General features: G+C 40.8%; 1 protein-coding gene across 50 annotated transcripts in view; it reads right to left on the bottom strand.

Annotated features, from left to right (window-relative positions):
• The window catches only part of TTLL5 (tubulin tyrosine ligase like 5), a 290959-nt gene that overhangs the window by 33645 nt on the left and 238910 nt on the right, over window positions 1-18404 (bottom strand). The gene's annotated exons all lie outside the window — the stretch shown is intronic.

The following is an 18404-nucleotide window of genomic DNA, read 5'->3' as shown; positions in this document are numbered from 1 at the left end:
TACTTTCTAAATATTAACTATTAATTCTTTCAGATTTATTGAGCTATATTTCACATACTAATAAAATTCACTCATTTAAAGTATACAGTTCAGTGGTTTTTACTGTAGACACAAAACGGGGGGATGGTTAATAGGTACAAAATAAATAGAAAGAATAAGACCTACTATTTGATAGCACAATAGGGTGGTTAGAGTTAACAATAACTTAATTGTACATTTTAAAATAGTGTAATTGGATTGTTTGTAACTCAAAGAATAAATGCTTGAGAAGATGGATACACCATTCTCCATGATGTGCTGATTTCACACTGCGTGCCTATATCAAAGCGTCTCATGTACCCCATAAATATATACACCTACTATGTACCCACAAAAATTAAAACAAAAACAAAACACAAACACAAAATGGGGTAAGCATTACCACAATCTCATTTTAGAACATTTTCATTACTCCAAAAAGAAACCCAATGCCATTAGCAGTCACTCTCCATTTCCCTGCCTCTGCTGGCCCCAGTCCTAGGCAATCTGTATATATACACTGCATTTTGTTTATCACTTCATTTTCTGGCTAACATTTAGGTTGTTTCCACATTTTGGCTATTATGAATAATGCTGCTATGAACACTCGTGTACAAACATTTATGTGGACATGTGTTTTCATTTCTCCTGAACATATATTTAGGAGTGGAATTGTTAGGTCATATGGTAACTCTATGTTTAACTGTTCGAGGAACTGCCAAACTGTTTTCTAAACCAGCTGCACCATTTTACATTTCCACCAGCAGTGTACGAGGATTCCAATTTCTCCACCTCCTCACCAACACTTGTTATTACCTGTCTTTTGTTTACAGGCATCCTAGTGGGTGTGATGTGGCATCTCACTAATGATGCATCTTTTCATTCGCCATATGTATATCTTTTTTGGAGAAATGTCTATTCAAATCCTTTGCCTGTTTAAAGAATTGGGTTGTCAGTACCAGCCACTGCAAAAACATGCCAAACTGTAAAGACCATTGATGCTATGAAGAAACTTCATCAATTAATAGGCAAAATAACCAGCTAACAACATAATGACAGGATCAAATTCACACATAACAATATTAACCTTAAATGTAAATGGGCTAAATGTCCCAATTAAAAGACACAGACTGGCCAATTGGATAAAGAGTCAAGACCCATCAGTGTGCTGTATTAAGGAAACCCACCTCAAGTGCAGAGACATGCATAGGCTCAAAATAAAGGGATGGAGGAAGATCTACCAAGCAAATGGAAAGAAAAAAAAAAGCAGGGGTTGCAATCCTAGTCTCTGATAAAACAGACTTTAAACCAACAAAGATCCAAAGAGACAAAGAAGGCCACTACATAACGGTAAAGGGATCAATTCAACAAGAAGAGCTAACTATCCTAAATATATAGGCACCCAATACAGGAGCACCCAGATTCATAAAGCAAGTCCTTAGAGACCTACTAAGAGACTTAGACTCCCACACAATAATAATGGGAGACTTTAACACTCCATTGCCAATATTAGAAAGATCAACGAGACAGAAGGTTAACAAGGACATCTAGGACTTGACCTCAACTCTGCACCAAGCAGACCTAATAGACATCTACAGAACTCTTCACCCCAAATCAACAGAATATACATTCTTCTCAGCACCACATCACACTTATTCTAAAATTGACCACATAATTGGAAGTAAAACACTCCTCAGCAAATGTAAAATAACAGAAATCACAACAAACTGTCTCTCAGACCACAGTGCAATCAAATTAGAACTCAAGATTAAGAAACTCACTCAAAACCACATAACTACATGGAAACTGAACAACCTGCTCCTGAATGACTACTGGATAAATAACGAAATGAAGGCAGAAATAAAGATGTTCTTTGAAACCAATGAGAACTAACACACAACGTACCATAATCTCTGGGACACATTTAAAGCAGTGTGTAGAGGGAAATTTATAGCACTAAATGCCCACAAGAGAAAGCAGGAAAGATATAAAATCGACACCCTAACATCACAATGAAAAGAACTAGAGAACCAAAGCAAACAAATTCAAATGCTAGTAAAAGGCAAGAAAATAACTAAGATCAGAGCAGAACTGAAGGAGATAGAGACACAAAATAACCCTTCAAAAAAATCAGTGAATCCAGGAGCTGTTTTTTTTTTTGAAAAGATCAACAAAATTAATAGACTGCTAGCAAGACTAATAAAGGAGAAAAGAGAGAAAAATCAAATAGATGCAATAAAAAATGATAAAGGGAATATCACCACTGACCCCACAGAAATACAAACTACCATCAGAGAATACTATAAACACCTCCATGCAAATAAACTAGAAAATCTAGAAGAAATGGATAAATTCCTGGACACTTACACCCTCCCAAGACTAAACCAGGAAGAAGTTGAATCTCTGAATAGACCAAGAGCAGGCTCTGAAATTGAGGCTGTAATTAATAGCCTACCAACCAAAAACAGTCCAGGACCAGATGGATTCACAGCCGAATTCTACCGGAGGTACAAGGAGGAGCTGGTACCATTCCTTCTGAAACTATTCCAATCAATAGAAAAAGAGGGAATCCTCCCTAACTCATTTTATGAGCCCAGCATCATCCTGATACCAAAGCCTGGCAGAGACACAACAGACACAACAAAAAAAGAGAATTTTAGATCAATATCCCTGATGAACATCGATGCGAAAATTCTCAATAAAATACTGGCAACTGAATCCAGCAGCACATCAAAAAGCTTATCCACAATGATCAAGTCGGCTTCATCCCTGGGATGCAAGGCCGGTTCAACATACGCAAATCAATAAATGTAATCCATCACACATAAACAGAACCAAAGACAAAAACCACATGATTATCTCAATAGATGCAGAAAAGGCCTTCAATAACATTCAACAGCCCTTCATGCTAAAAACTCTCAATAAATTCGGTATTGATGGAATGTATCTCAAAATAATAAGAGCTATTTATGACAAACTCACAGCTAATATCATACTGAATGGGCAAAAACTGGAAGCATTCCCTTTGAAAACTGGCACAAGACAAGGATGCCCTCTCTCACCACTCCTATTCAACAGTGTTGGAAGTTCTGGCCAGGGGAATCAGGCAAGAGAAAGAAATAAAGGGTATTCAATTAGGAAAAGAGGAAGTCAAATTGTCCCTGTTTGCAGATGACATGATTGTATATTTAGAAAACCCCATCGTCTCAGCCCAAAATCTCCTTAAGCTGATAAGCAATTTCACCAAGTCTCAGATAAAATATCAATGTGCAAAAATCACAAGCATTCTTATACACCAATAACAAACAAACAGAGAGCCAAATCATGAGTGAACTCCTATTCACAATTGCTACAAAAAGAATAAAATACCTAGGAATCCAACTTATAAGCGATGTGAAGGACCTCTTCAAGTAGAACTACAAACCACTGCTCAATGAAATAAAAGAGGATACAAACAAATGAAGAACATTCCATGCTCATGGATAGGAAAAATCAATATAGTGAAAATGGCCATACTGCCCAAGGTAATTTATAGATTCAATGCCATCCCCATCAAGCTACCAATGACCTTCTTTACAGAACTGGAAAAAACTACTTTAAAGTTCATATGGAACCAAAAAAAAAGCCCGCATTGACAAGGTAATCCTAAGCCAAAAGAACAAAGCCGGAGGCATCACGCCACCTGACTTCAAACTATACTACAAGGCTACAGTAACCAAAACAGCATGGTACTGGTACCAAAACTGATATATAGACCAATGGAACAGAACAGAGGCCTCAGAAATAACACCACACATCTACAACCATCTGATCTTTGACAAACCTGACAAAAACAAGCAATAGGGAAAGGATTCCCTTTTTAATAAATGGTGCTGGGAAAACTAGCTAGCCATATGAAGAAAGCTGAAACTGGATACCTTCCTTACATCTTATACAGAAATTAATTCAAGATGGATTAAAGACTTAAATGTTAGACTTAAAACCATAAAAACCCTAGAAGAAAACCTAGGCAATACCATTCAGGACACAGGCATGGGCAAGGACTTCATGACTAAAACACCAAAAGCAATGACAACAAAAGCCAAAATAGACAAATGGGATCTAATTAAACTAAAGAGTTTCTGCATGGCAAAAGAAACTATCATCAGAGTGAACAGGCAACCTACAGAATGGGAGAAAATTTTTGCAATCTACCCATCTGACAAAGGGCTAATATCCAGAATCTACAAATAACACAAACAAATTTATAAGGAACAAACAAACAACCCCATCAAAAAGTGGGCAAAGGATACGAACAGACACTTCTCAAAAGACGACATTTATGCAGCCAACAGACACATGAAAAAATGCTCATCATCACTGGTCATCAGAGAAATGCAAATCAAAACCACATTGAGATACTATCTCACATCAATTAGAATGGCAATCATTAAAAAGTCAGGAAACAACAGATGCTGGAGAGGATGTGGAGAAATAGGAACACTTTTACACTGCTGGTAGGAGTGTAAATTAGTTCAGCCATTATGGAAGACAGTGTGGAGATTCCTCAAAGATCTAGAACTAGAATTACCATTTGACCCAGCAATCCCATTACTGGGTATATACCCAAAGGATTATAAATCATGCTACTATAAAGTCACATGCACGCGTATGTTTATTGCGACACTATTCGCAATAGCAAAGACTTGAAACCAACCCAAATGTCCATCAATGATAGACTGGATTAAGAAAATGTGGCACATTTACACCACGGAATACTATACAGCCATAAAAAAGGATGAGTTCATGTCCTTTGCAGGGACATGGATGCAGCTGGAAACCATCATTCTCAGCAAACTATCACAAAGACAGAAAACCAAACACTGCATGTTCTGACTCATAGGTGGAAATTGAACAATAAGAACACTTGGACACGGAGGGGCGGTGGCGGGGAGACGTCACACACCAGGACCTGTCGGGGGGTGGGGGACTGGGGAAGGAATAGCATTAGGAGAAATATGATGGGTGCAGCAAACCAACATGGCACATGTATACCTATGTATCAAACCTGCACGTTGTGCACTTGTACCCTAGAACTTAAATTAAAAAAAAAAATTGGGTTGGTTTTTTATTGTTGGGCTATAAGAGATCTGTATATATTCTGGATACAACTCCCTTGCCATATAAATGACTTACAAATATTTTTCTGCCACTCTGTGGGCTGTCTTTTACATTTCGTTTTGTTGTTGTTTTTGAGACAGCATCTCACTCTCACCTAGGCTGGAGTGCAGTGGCACAATCTCAGCTCACTGCAATCGCTACTTCCTGGGCTCAAGCATTCCTCCCACCTTTGCCTCCCCAGTAGCTGGGACTTACAGGCGTGAGCCAAAATGCCTGGCTAATTTTTGTATTTTTAGTAGAGATGGGATTTTGCCATGTTGCCCAGGCTGGTCTCATACTCCTGAGCTCAAGTGATCCGCCTGTCTTGGCCTCCCAAAATGCTGGGATTACAGGTGTGCACCACCACACCTAGCTTGTCCATCACATTTCTTGGTGGTATCCAATGAAGCACACAATTTAAAAATTTTGATGAGGTCCAACTTGCCTAATTTTGTTGTTGCTTGTGCTTTTTGGTATCACACCTAAGAAACAGTGGCCTAATCCAAGGACGTGAAGATTTATTCCTATGTATTCTTCTAGGAATTTTATAGTTTTAGCCCTTTCATGTAGGCATTTAATCAATTTTTGGTTAATATTTGTTTAGATGTGAAACAGGGGTACAACTTCACTATTTTGCACGTGGATAACCAACTGTTCAAGTGCCAGTTGTTGAAGAGACTCTGAAGTGTCTTGGTACCACTGAATAGTTGTCGAAGAGACTAGTCCACTGAATAATCAATTGACCATTTGATATATGAGTTTATTTCTGGACATTTAATTCTAGTCCATCCATACTGTTTTGGTTACTGTAGCTTTATACTTACTATTAGATTAAAATCCTTTTTTTAAAATTATGACTCAATCCTACTGAGTGAACTTCTGTTTTGAATTTTTCAAGTTACCAGGCCCCTGTCCTATTCTTTTTGGGGAATCTCAGCAAAGACCTGAGCACAAGCAAGCTTTTCTTTTCTTTTTGAGATAGTCTCGCTCTGGAGCCAGGCTGGAGTGCAGTGGCGTGATCTCGGCTCACTGCAACCTCTGACTCCCTGGTTGAAGTGATTCTCCTGCCTCAGCCTCCCGAGTAGCTGGGATTACAGGCATGCGCCACCACGCCTAGCTAATTTTTGTATTTTTAGTAGAGACAGGGTTTCACCATGTTGGCCAGGATGGTCTTGAACTCCTGACCTCTTGATCCGCCTGCCTCAGCCTCCCAAAGTGCTGAGATTACAGGTGTGAGCCACTGCACCTGGTCAGAAGCTTTTCTTTGAAAGGAACAGGAATCATTAATAACTTGTCTCAGTGTTTGAAGCAGCTGCATGCACTGTGAGCAAATCTTAGGAAGACAACATTCGTGAACAGAATTTACTATCACAATAAAATTAAAGTTATAACAATAATAATCTCCATAATTTAAGAGTATACATAGTCATTATTCAGCTGAAGGATAATCAAATAGTAAATAATTTATGTGAATGAATGTGGTATGTCATAAATTTATATTGTACTTAGAGCAAATTTATAATTTTAGTAAGTGTATTTATAGGGTACTTTTTTTCCCTATGGCTCATTTTTTCCATCTTCCTCATTTCTGGTGACCTTTTAAACACTTTCAGAAACATGACGGCTCTCATGTGTTACTATAACCGAAAGGTAACAGGGACCCCCAACCCCATGTACTAGCAGACAGGACTGGGGCAAATTTGGGTCAAGGAATGACATATCTATTTAGAGGAGTCAAGAAGCTGGTGGTAGAGGGGCTGCAGAAGTGTGACGAACTCCCTCCAGCAGGGGTGGAGTCTCTGGAAAGGAAACATGCTGTGATTGAAACCAGTAGATGTATATCATTAGCCATTCCCCCTTCTTCCTCAATAAAAGGGCCCAGATCTGACTGGGAAGGCAATGTGCCCAGCGAAAAGACCACCTCTCTAGACACCTCTGTTGCTAAGGAGAAGTAGGCAAGGGAGCCAGTGCTGGCTAATGATATGGTAGTTAGAACTGCTGGGCTTCCAAGAAAGTGTTTTTGAAAGGGGGACAGATTGAGCTGGCATCTGTCTTTTGCCCTTCCCCCTCTTCTCACTGGAACATGGACACAATGCCAGTAGGAACAGAAACATCTTATGACCAGCAAAATGAAAGCCAATGCATTAGAGTTAGTAGAGCAGAAAGAGAGCAGCCTGGCTCCTCAGTTATGTCTCTGAAGAGAAGCACTAGCCCTGGACCTCCTGTCTCCAGACTTCTTGACTTGGGAGAAAAATAAATCCCTTACTTACCCTGCCACTGATTTCTCTGAGTTTCTGTTACCTGCAGGGAATGTGCTCTTAACTAATCCAGGGGTGATTCCCAAGCCGTCTCGTTTTTCCCCCACCTCCTACCTCCCCACTTCAGCTCCACCCTCTGCTGCAGAGCTTCATCCACATCCATGTCTCCTCTGCCAATCAGAACTGCTGTCCCTTCAAAGGCGGTTCGGGCATGTGGGAAAGATCACCACTATCACCACCACCACCATCACCACCACCCAGGGGAGCAGAGGCAGAAAGCTCACCTTGCTCCTTATCTTTCCCTTTCCACGCCTGGCTCCATCTAAATAAGGGAAAGTTAAATCGCTGGATAAAGAGACAGCCAGCCTAAACTACATATGCCCCCTACTGCCAGGCATCCCCCTAATGAGCCATTTGAGATAACAACCAGACACTGCAGGGAGGCGGAGGCCTCGGGGCCTGATCACCAGCCGCTCAGCTCCATTAGGAAAGGAAGCTGATAAAATGAAATCACCTTGAGGGGCCCAGAGTTTTCAGATGAAGAGGCAGTTCAGCAGATTCTGGAAAAAAACTGTTTGGGTTTGAATTTCAGCTCCATCACTGACTGCGTGGCTTGGACAAGCTACTTAACTTCTCTCCGCCTTAGTTTCCTCAAAAGCAAAATCGAGAAAAAAAATCACCTAATCTGGGGTATAATACACACACAATCTATAATATTTCTTTAAAAATTGTGGCAAAATACATGTAACATAAACTTTACCATCCTAACAATTGTAAGTGTATAGTTCAGTGGCATTAAGTGCATTCATGCTGCACGACCATCCCATCATCCATCTCCAGAATTCTACATCCTGTAAAACTGCAACTCTGTGCCCATTAAACAAAAACGTCCCATTTCCCTCTCTTCCCACCCGCTGCTGACCACCATTCTACTTTCTACCTTTCCGATTCTGACTATTTTAGATACTTTGTATTAGTGGAATCATACAGTACTTGTCATTTTGTGATTGGCTGATTTCACTTAGCATAATGTCCTGAAGGTTCCATGTTGTAGCTTATTGCAGAATTTCCTTTGATTTGAAGGCTGAATAGTATTTCATTGAATATACAGACCCACATTTTGTTGACTCATTCATCTGCTGACGGACACTGGGGATGCTTCTGTCTTTTGATTACTGTGAATAATGCTGTTAGGAGGATACAAATACCTGTTTTTGTGTCTGCTTTCAATTCTTTTGGGCATACGCACACAGAGTGAAATTGCTGGATCATATGGTAATTCAATTTTTTTTGTTTTTTTGAGACAGAGTCTCGCTCTGTCACCCAGGCTGGAGTGCGCTGGTGTGATCATGGATCATGGCAGCCTCGACCTCCCAGTTCAAGTGATCCTCCCAGCTCAGTCTCCCAAGGAGGTAGAACTATAAGCATGCACCACTGTGCCTGGCTACTTTTTTATTTTTTGTAGAACCAAGGCTTTACTATGTTGCCCAGGCTGGTCTTGAACTCCTGGCCTCAAGTAATCCTCTTGTCGCAGCCTCCCAAAGTGCTGGGATTACAGGCATGAGCCACTGTGCCTGGCCAGTAATTCTATGTTTAATTGTTTGAGGAACCACCATAATGTTTTTCATAGTGGCTGCACCATCTTACATTCCCAAGAGTACACCGGGGTTCCAATTTCTCCACATCTTCCCCAATACTTGTTAGTTTTTGCTCCTCCCTTCCCTTCTTCCCTCCCTTTTTTCCTCCCTTCCTCCCTTCCATCCTTTCTTTCTTCCTTCCTTCCTTTCTTCCCTCTCCCCTCCCTCTCTCTTCCCCTCATCCCTCTCTATCTCTCTGTTTCCTGAGACAGTCTTGCTCTGTCACCCAGGCTGGAGCAGAGCGGCCCAATCACATCTCACTGTAGTCTTGAATTTCTGGGCTTAGGCAATCCAGCCTCTGTCTCCCAAGTAGCTGGGACTACAGGTGTGTGCAACCATGCTTGTCTAATTGTTTTTATTGTTTGTAGAGACAGTGTCTCACTATGTTGCCCAGGTTGGCCTTGAACTTCTGGCCTCAAGTGATCCTCTTGCCTTGGTCTCCCAAAGTGCTAGGATTACAGGCAGGAGCCACCATGCCCGGCTTATTTTTTGCTTTTTTAATAGTAGCCATCCTAAAGGTGTGAGGTGGTACCTCACCATGGGTTTTGATTTGCATTTCTCTTATGATTAGGGATGTTGAGCATCTTTCCATGTGCCTACTAGCTATCTGCATATCTTCTTTGAATGTGTATTCAAGCCCATTTTTATACAGGAATTTTTGCTGTTGCTGTTGAGGCAATCTATAATCTTTATATCCCAATCCTGCAGGATTGATATTTTTATGCTTATTGTATAGATGAGGAAACTGAGGCTGAAAGAGGTTAAGTGATTTACCTAAAGTTGCCAACTGGGCAGTGACAGAGCCCACACAGGTCAGTCTAACTTCATAGTTATGATCTTTCCACCCTGCAATCTGGAATTCTTACAAAACTTAGGTATTCTGACAACAGCAGTGGTAATGCTACATGGCCCTGTGAAGCAAAAGGAAGCCAGGAAGGTAACAAGTAAGGGTCGAGAGAACTTCGGTTTTGTTTCTGGGAATACTGTGCACATTTAAAGTGTAACATATGACTCCAGAACCATGATGATAAATTTTACACAACGCTCAACACCTGTCAGATCTCTAATATTAGAGTGTGGTGTTCACTTTCAGGTACTATACAACTTAAGAGGAACCTAAAGAATTCATGGTGAATTCAGAGATAATACAAAAGACCGTTCAGTATTCAAAAGAAAAATCTGATCTGTGCAATAAACAATTCCAGTTAGTTAGGTGGTATAGAGGGGGAAAAAAAAAGCTGAAAGCTAATGTTTTCCAAATAAACTCAATCTCATTTTAACTTTGTTCCCTTATAATGAGATTCTTGAATGTGGTCTAAAATGGAACATCTTCATACTGAAATCTACAATGTAACAAGTCATAGTAAGGTTGTGAATGTGCAGCAGATATTGTTATCTAAAGAGCAGTGATCAATCATTAATTATTTTACAGGAAGTAGTTTTACAATATTGCAAGAAATGGGATAGAAGCACCAGGTAATTTATAAAGAAGGTTATTCTGATTTTGAAGATTGTTTAATAATAAAATGCATTATTTATGAAATCTTCATTAGAAGATTTTATCTTCTGAGGTTAGGCATTTTACTTAAATCTAGGAGAACAGAGGAAATGGACCATTTTTCAGAAAAGTTTTACGTATGTATGTGTTCTTTTCTTTAGGGTCTACAATACAAGGTAACGAAACATTTTGGGTGTTACTAGGGATTCAAGAAACATACAGATATTAATTCTGCTCTCAAAAAGTTTATGGTCTTATTGAAGACACAGTTCACCCAAAAAGCAAGCAGTGATAAAAGAAGACAACACCTTTGTGATATAAATTGTAGGTCTCTAGGAATTTTTTAAACGACAAGATAAATGAGTGACAGAGCGAGACTCATCTCAAAACAAAAACAAAAACAAAAACAAAACAAAACAAAAAACTTAACTGGATCCTTAGGAGATAATTTTTTTTTTTTTTTTTTTTTTGCCTTTTAGACAGTCTTCCTCTGTCACCCAGGCTAGAGCGGCGCAGTGGCACGATCTTGGCTCACTGTAACCTCTGCCTCCCGGGACTGAAGCAATTCTTCTGCCTCAGCCACCGAGTAGCTGGTACTACAGATGTGTGCCACCACGCCCAGCTAAGTTTTGTATTTTTAGTAGAGACAGGGTTTCGCTATGTTGGCCAGGCGGGTCTTGACCTCCTGGCCTCTAGTGATCTGCCAACCTCGGCCTCCCAAAGTACTGAGATTACAGGTGTGAGCCACTGAGCTTGGCCTAAGAACAGGAAGAATTTGCATATGTAGGCAGGTATTCCAAATGTCAGTAGAAGAATAAACAAAGGCAGAAATATGAAAATTTACTCATTCATCTATTCAAGCAGAATTTCCTTTTTATTTTTGGTTATTTATTTTGTCACCCTATTATTTTTTGTTGTTGTTTTCTTAATTGGGACTTCTTAAGCCCCTACTACAGGCTGGGCACTATGCTAGGCCCTAGAGTTTCAGAGTCCACTTGGACCTGATCCTTGCATTCCGGGAAATTCCAAGCTTAGTAGAGGGAACAGTTAAGTAACCATAAAGATCCTAGAATGTTGTAAAAGCCATGACAGAGGTAATCACAGAGTTTTAAAGAGCAGAGTCAAAAGCATCTAAATCAGATTAACATAGGGCAGGGCTAGACAGGAGAAAAGGGGTTGAGGACAAATAGGAATTAGTCATACTGGGGAGGGAGGGGGCAAAAGGGGGGACATGGTGCCTAGGCAGAGGAAACTGTGTATGGGAATCGGGGAGCAGACAATCAACATGCCACATGATAGAGAGAGAATACTGCTTAGCTGCCAAAGCTTTCAGAAGATGTTACCTCTGCCACCTGCTTTCCCAAGCATATATTAATAGATGCATCTTCAAACAGTAAGATAAAAGACCAGGTATCTGGATCCTTGCCTAACAGCACAACTAGTTCTTATCAAGCAATCAATTGAGAGAAGTTATATTTAGGATTGCCTAAGACACATGCAATTCACCCCATCCTCTAAATAACCATTATCTTACCCTTGGATTATGAAGACCACAAAGAGACTTGGACTATATTATTTTTGTCCCCTCACAAAACTGTCTTCATTGGCATGTACTATACTATTTTATCTTTGTATAGTTCACCATGCCAAGGAGTAGGCATGTGAAACACAGCGCTCTGTTGGCTTGTTGACCGAGAAGCTACTATTGACTATTTTTTAATAGTTCATTAGCAGTTGACTACTACTTTATTAGGTGTCTTCTATATAAAGTATGTAAAATACTTCCTTTAGAATCAATACTAGGAAAAATCTTGACTTTCCCTGGAGCATTTCTTCCTTTTTGATTGTGAGAACTATATACTCCAATTTATCATGTTTCCCTGTTTGCCCTGCCTATTAGGAGACTTAGAACCAAATTTCACCTCAATGACAATAAGTTTATTTAGCCTGATATTTGAAAAATTGGAATTATCTTGTTTTTTGGCCCTGACTTTCTCTTTATATCTTGTTATTTTATTGCATGTCGTTTTATATTTTAAGACACTATATTGGACATGAAATGACTATGCTGTACCTGCCTAACTACAATCCCATCTGAAGAAATGGTCACACATGCATACACTGGCAGCTTTGTATCACACAATCATACTACCCTAGTACCAGGCTGACATCTCTCTGGAAGGCAGCTGCCACCCACTTTATTTAGGTCAGTTAAAGCCTGGGAGAGAGAGCTCTGCCCCCGCCAGGGGCACTTTGCTGGAGGAATGAATGGGAAGTATTCTGATTTTGTCTTCTGAAAACTGAATGTGAAAAAAAAAGAGAGAGAGAGAGAAACAATCCCACAGAGAGAGGTCACATCATGAGTAGGGCGGAGCTGTCAGCCTAGACAACAATGGAAGCTGGCTGCGGAGGAGCCAGAAAATGACCGGGCCATGGGGATGGGCTAACCAGAGCTGCTGTTCAGCCAGTAGAGCTGCTGATTCTCTCAGCAAGGCTTCAGGTTTTCATGAGCTCTGGCTCTCAAGGCTGATTCCTCCCTGTGCTCATGCACAAAAACTTCCCTTCCAGAGGGAAACTGAGGGTCTCTCTCCTCTGGATCATCAGAAGGCTCTTGTGGACACTCAAATCCTCTGCAGAAAGAGAAGTATAAGTATACTTGCACACATGCACAATGATGATTAATTTTGGAGAATACTAAAAAGGATCAATAAATATAAAATGGAAGGCCTGTGAGTGGTCATTTTTCTGAGTTGTGATTTTGAAAATTCCATATTCCAATATCTGATTAAAAACTATCAATAATTCATTGCCTAATATAGTTTGAAGCTCATGCATAAGTTAAAAAACTCTCTTGTCACATTCCAAAATATCTTCACTTGGGCTTGTTACAAGTCTTAATTTCCCTGGGAAACAAATTACAAATAAATAAAAGGGGAAGGAAAATACCTCACTCTCACTTTTCAGTCCATTAGATATTAAAAAAGAGAGTGATTCTTCTAACACCAACCAACTAAATAATACTACTATAGCAGCTTCTAAGCAGCTGACCTTTTCTTCACCTCATCATCTTAAAATCAGGTTGGTTTTCTATCTTCTTCCCCGTTTTATAATGGGGATAGAGGCTATGTTTTATTATAGCTAAGGCAAGTCCACACATTCAAGCTACTCCTCTCTGGTATCAAATAACTGCATAACCAGGCTGGCGCGGCGCGGTGGTTCACACCTGTAATCCTAGCACTTTGGGAGGCTGAGGTGGGCAAATTACTTGAGGTCAGGAGTTCGAGACCAGCGTGGCCAACATGGTGAAACACAGTCTCTACTAAAAATACAAAAAAATGAGCCGTGCATGGTGGCGCATGCCGGTAATCCCAGCTACTCGGGAGGTGAAGGCTCGAGAGTCACTTGAACCTGGGAGGTGGAAGTTGCAGTGAGCTGAGATCACGCCACTGCACTCCAGTCTGGCTGGGTGACAGAGCAAGACTCTGACTCAAAAAAAAAAAAAAAAAAAAACAGAAACAAAAACCACCACCCACGCCCCAACAACAACAAAAAGCCCTGCATAACCTGGATTCAAGTTTTAAGAGAAGGGAGCCCCTTGACACCTATGGTGCAAACTGGAAATACCTGCATGTTCAAAAGACGAGAACAAAGGAGTAGAAGAGACCACTGTTTTAGTTTTAGTGTTTTAGTGATGCTCTTCATTTTGAGGACTTAAGAGAATCTGAGTCTTTTCTTTATAATCACAATTTGAAAGAATAAAGGATAAAAAACCAATACAAATCATGCCAACAGGGCAATACACTTCAAGTCATCATTCTCTAAGCCCTGCCATTATCCACCTACACTTTTTGGGACCTGGTTCAAACTCCACAGATCAGGTAAGCAGAGGTGTAAATATTTCCGTGTGGAAAGCTTGCTTTTTCCAAAGACAGGTGTGGCTTAGCATGTCATTTTCTTTCTTTAGAACTTTCAGGAGCAATTATGCCCTGAGGATATGAGGACAGTAAAGCAAAGGTATGTGGCTATAAGGTGTGGGTTCACAGTGAACAGATCGATAACCTGGAGTGAGATGTATAAACACAGAAAGAAAGGCAGCCTTATGCTGGTTACTTGCCCAGTTCAGGACTGCAAGAATAGACTAGATCTTCCGCCCAAAGTGCATGGATATTACACAGGACCACACAACTCTGCAGCAAGATGCAGGGGTAGGCACAACTCTAACAATCCAGGCTGCCAGGCATTTTTTTCCAGGAGGTGTGTGTGCTTCTGTAATGTAAGTGTAATTTGAGAAAGGGGCCACTGTACTTTCCGTGTCTCTTTATAACAAAGTAGTAATTGTTAACAACTGAAGAATCATCACTCCTCTCTTGGGATTTTGCCAGTTCAGCAAGAGAAAAATATCAATTTTCAGATGTTATCTTCTTTCGTAGCCTATTTCTTAATACATTTCAGAAATGGAATTCTCTGGTTTTCTTTAAGGCCAATGAACCCCTTTTGGATGGATTCTTAGAAGGACCCCTATTCTTTCCTCCAAACTAAAAGCCAGGCTGCCTTCTTCCTCACTTCCAACCACGTTGTTCAGCTATACTTGAGTTTTGTTTCTGAATGTAGAAACAGTTACTAAATGAAATGCAAGAGGCCTCAGGACAGGAAAGCATGCACTTCAGTGGCTGACAGCCAGGTGATTTTGCCATGTAGAGGGATTCACATCCTTCTTGTGTGGCTACAGCCAGGTCAATGCCAGCAAAACACATACTGTTAAAACATCACTTGTGTAATACAGGCTACGGATGAAGTGCTATGCCCAGTTGCTTAGAACTGGGTGATGTAAACCTAATTCATGTTTCTTCCTGGTTCCTGGTATTACAAGTTAAAGGTATTTGTCCTCTTGATGTTTGTTCGTAGAATGTACATGCTGGACATGGTATGGTGAAGCTGGTGTGGCCACAGTAGGAAAACAGAAACAAGGCTCGGAAGGAAGGTATTGTTTATTCTGACGGCTCCCAGGGAGGGGTCACTGCACACTAATCAGGGTCACAGTGAACTCATCAGAGTCAGTCTGGAGGCAGAAGACAGCAGTGGGGGTAAAGCCTAGGTCAGAACCTTTGCTGGGGCTTCCACCAGGAAAGGCAAGGCAGGGCAATTAAACAGCTTTGGATTGGCTGGATTGGCTAGTTTGGATAATTCCAGGGGCTTCGGGGTACAGGGATGGTATCCAGTTGCTTGGTACCTGGCCCTGAGATGACTGAGGGCAGGGGAAATTTTGGGTTGGTGTGTGAAAGTTTGATAAGGAGGTTGAGAGTAGGTACTTGGGACTGGCTGGTTTGCGTATAAAAGGTATGCTCATGGACAAGTTGTTATTACATTTAGGAATTAACTAGCCCTGTGAAAGGCACTCTTTCCCCTGGGTCTGCAAGGATCCCAAATGCCAGGGCACTAAGAATATAGAAAATGGCCAGGTGTGGTGGTTCACGCCTGTAATACCAGTACCTTGGGAGGCTAAGGCAGGTGGATTGCTTGAGCCCAGGGGTTCGAGACCAGCCTGGGCAATATGGCAAAACCCCATCTCTACTAAAAATATGAAAAATTAGCTGGGCATCATGGCACATGCCTGAAGTCTCAGCTAGTCAGGAGGCTGAGGTGGGAGAATTGCTTGATCCCAAGAGGCGGAGGTTGCAGTGAGCCGTGACCACACCACTGCACTCCAACTTGTGCAACAGAGCAAGACCCTGTCTCAAACAAACAAACAAACAAAAAAATATAGAAAATAAGAAAATATAGTTAATATAATTAGCCCTCTGATGAACAAATACATAATCGGAGAAAACAAAGAACAATGTAGATATGTAAATATGACACTTGCCCTGGGTAGCATACAGGGGTCATACACAGGCTTTGTTCCTAATATCCTTCGGCATAGCTCCCTCTACTCTATTAAGGACAACTGATGCTTTTCTCAGTTTTATAAAACATGTAATGCAAACACAACTCAAATTCTCTAACCTGACTGCCTTTCCAAAGCCACATATGAAGAGGTTCTAGGACTGTCATGGCTGGTGATGACATTCGTTTGTGATTATGGTTGAAGGGACCTCTGCTGTCTACCCTGCATTTGCAATAAAAAGAAAGCATGCTTCAGTGATGGGCTGAGACCTGTGGGGTTCTGCTTCCTCACTTTGTAAATGACCTAATTCTTCTGCTCAAGAGATGCAGCCCACTGCCATCGGCCACATGCCAGGCTGGTGGGCCTGCCTCTGCAGCTTCCCAGCAGTGACGGTGCACCATAGGAGCTGGACTTCTGAGACCCTCTGACCCACTCTGTCCTCTTTATCCATACACACATGCTGTCTCATCGCCTCAGTTAATCACAAAGCATAGCATCAGCCATCCCTAGCTTATACACAGCTCAGGCTCAGCAGGGCTGTATCTGCAACAGAGAGCAAAATGTTGAGAAATGGGCTCTTTCCCAAGGCTTCTTTTGCTGATCGTCCCATTTTGCCATGTAATGTTCAGGGTGGATTGTAAAGGATACTAATGAACGAGGTTCAAGGAAAGTGATATTATAACTGTGGCAGGTCCAAGTATCACAGTCCTAGAAGCGGATGGACATGAGTACTTCTTGGCAGGCCATCAGTTTAGCTTGGAGCTTGATGTCACATTCGTTCTTCTGGCTGCCAGTCTCCTGAGGGAAATACTGACCTTCTTGCTTTAGTCTTCTATATTTTATTAGTTGTTCATCATTGGACAGGCTGCTTAGTATCAGAATTAAAGGGCCACTGGCTAAGAATTACCAATAGAACTCTGGTTGTTTTCAGTGTCTCCGGTACATTTTGGTAGATGACCAAGCCATGGATTTGGTGTTCCCTTCTCTCTTCTCATTCTTTTCTGGAAAGAGTTTAGATGGGCTAGGGAAAGATATTTGCAGCTTGCTGATCCAATGTAAATGAATCCTGTGGTGGGTAAATAATTTTCCTCTCTCTTTTGCACTCCTGGGGTATTTTGATGAATAATGCTTCTCAAATAAGTTAATAAATATTCCCCCAGAGGTAAGAAGAGTATTAGCCTCGTGGCAGGTGAGCTGTTAATGCTTTAGTGTGCAGGGCAGAACAAAGAGGAAAGGAATTACCAAAGCCTTGAAGTTTCTCAGAATTTTCTGGAAAAGTTTGAAGGCCATGGCTGGGAACAAAATACTGATGGCAGTGCTGGTGAAGTGTGGAAACAGCTTCACAAAATTAAGTTAGACCATGCCTTCAATGTGTGAGCTTTTTTTAGTTGGATGGAGGATGAGGTTTATAGTTTGTTTTGCTGCTAATTATAGCATATGTTTATTTAAGTAACTCAGCAAAAACACAATTCATCAACCTCACCAAAATTTGAAAAAAAAATGTGTTCCCTCCCTCCCTCCCATAATCTGAAAGTCCAGTTTATAAATTCTAGTCTAAAAGCCTTCTTTAATAATAAATATCCATTCTCTTTTGCAACTACTGCAACTTGACCTTCAAATATCATGTTTTCCCATATATTATGTTATACTTTGTGATAACTCAATTATGGTTTTAGTTTCTTTATTTGAACTGTCTCAAAATCCTCGTATTTTAAAACAAAAGCCTCCAGTAATAGTTTCTGAGAAAGTTCTTACTGCCACAGCGCCACCTGCTGGTAGACCATTATAGGAGCAAACTGTTCGGAGCTCAACTTTGACCCAGTTTTGGAGCGTCCTCCTAAGCTTTGGTTTATAAAGCCCCAACTTCACTGTCATTTTGAGAAGCTAGACCTTCTTTTGGTAGCTACTAAGTCTCTTGCTGTAGTATAAAGTCAGCAAGTGAAAATGATAAAAATATGCTCTTATTCTTA

Source organism: Macaca mulatta, chromosome 7, assembly GCF_049350105.2.
Source record: "Macaca mulatta isolate MMU2019108-1 chromosome 7, T2T-MMU8v2.0, whole genome shotgun sequence".
In the NCBI taxonomy this organism is placed as follows: domain Eukaryota; kingdom Metazoa; phylum Chordata; class Mammalia; order Primates; family Cercopithecidae; genus Macaca; species Macaca mulatta.
The sequence above is the reverse complement of the archived record's forward strand: the minus strand, read 5'-3'. Positions and strand labels throughout refer to the sequence as shown.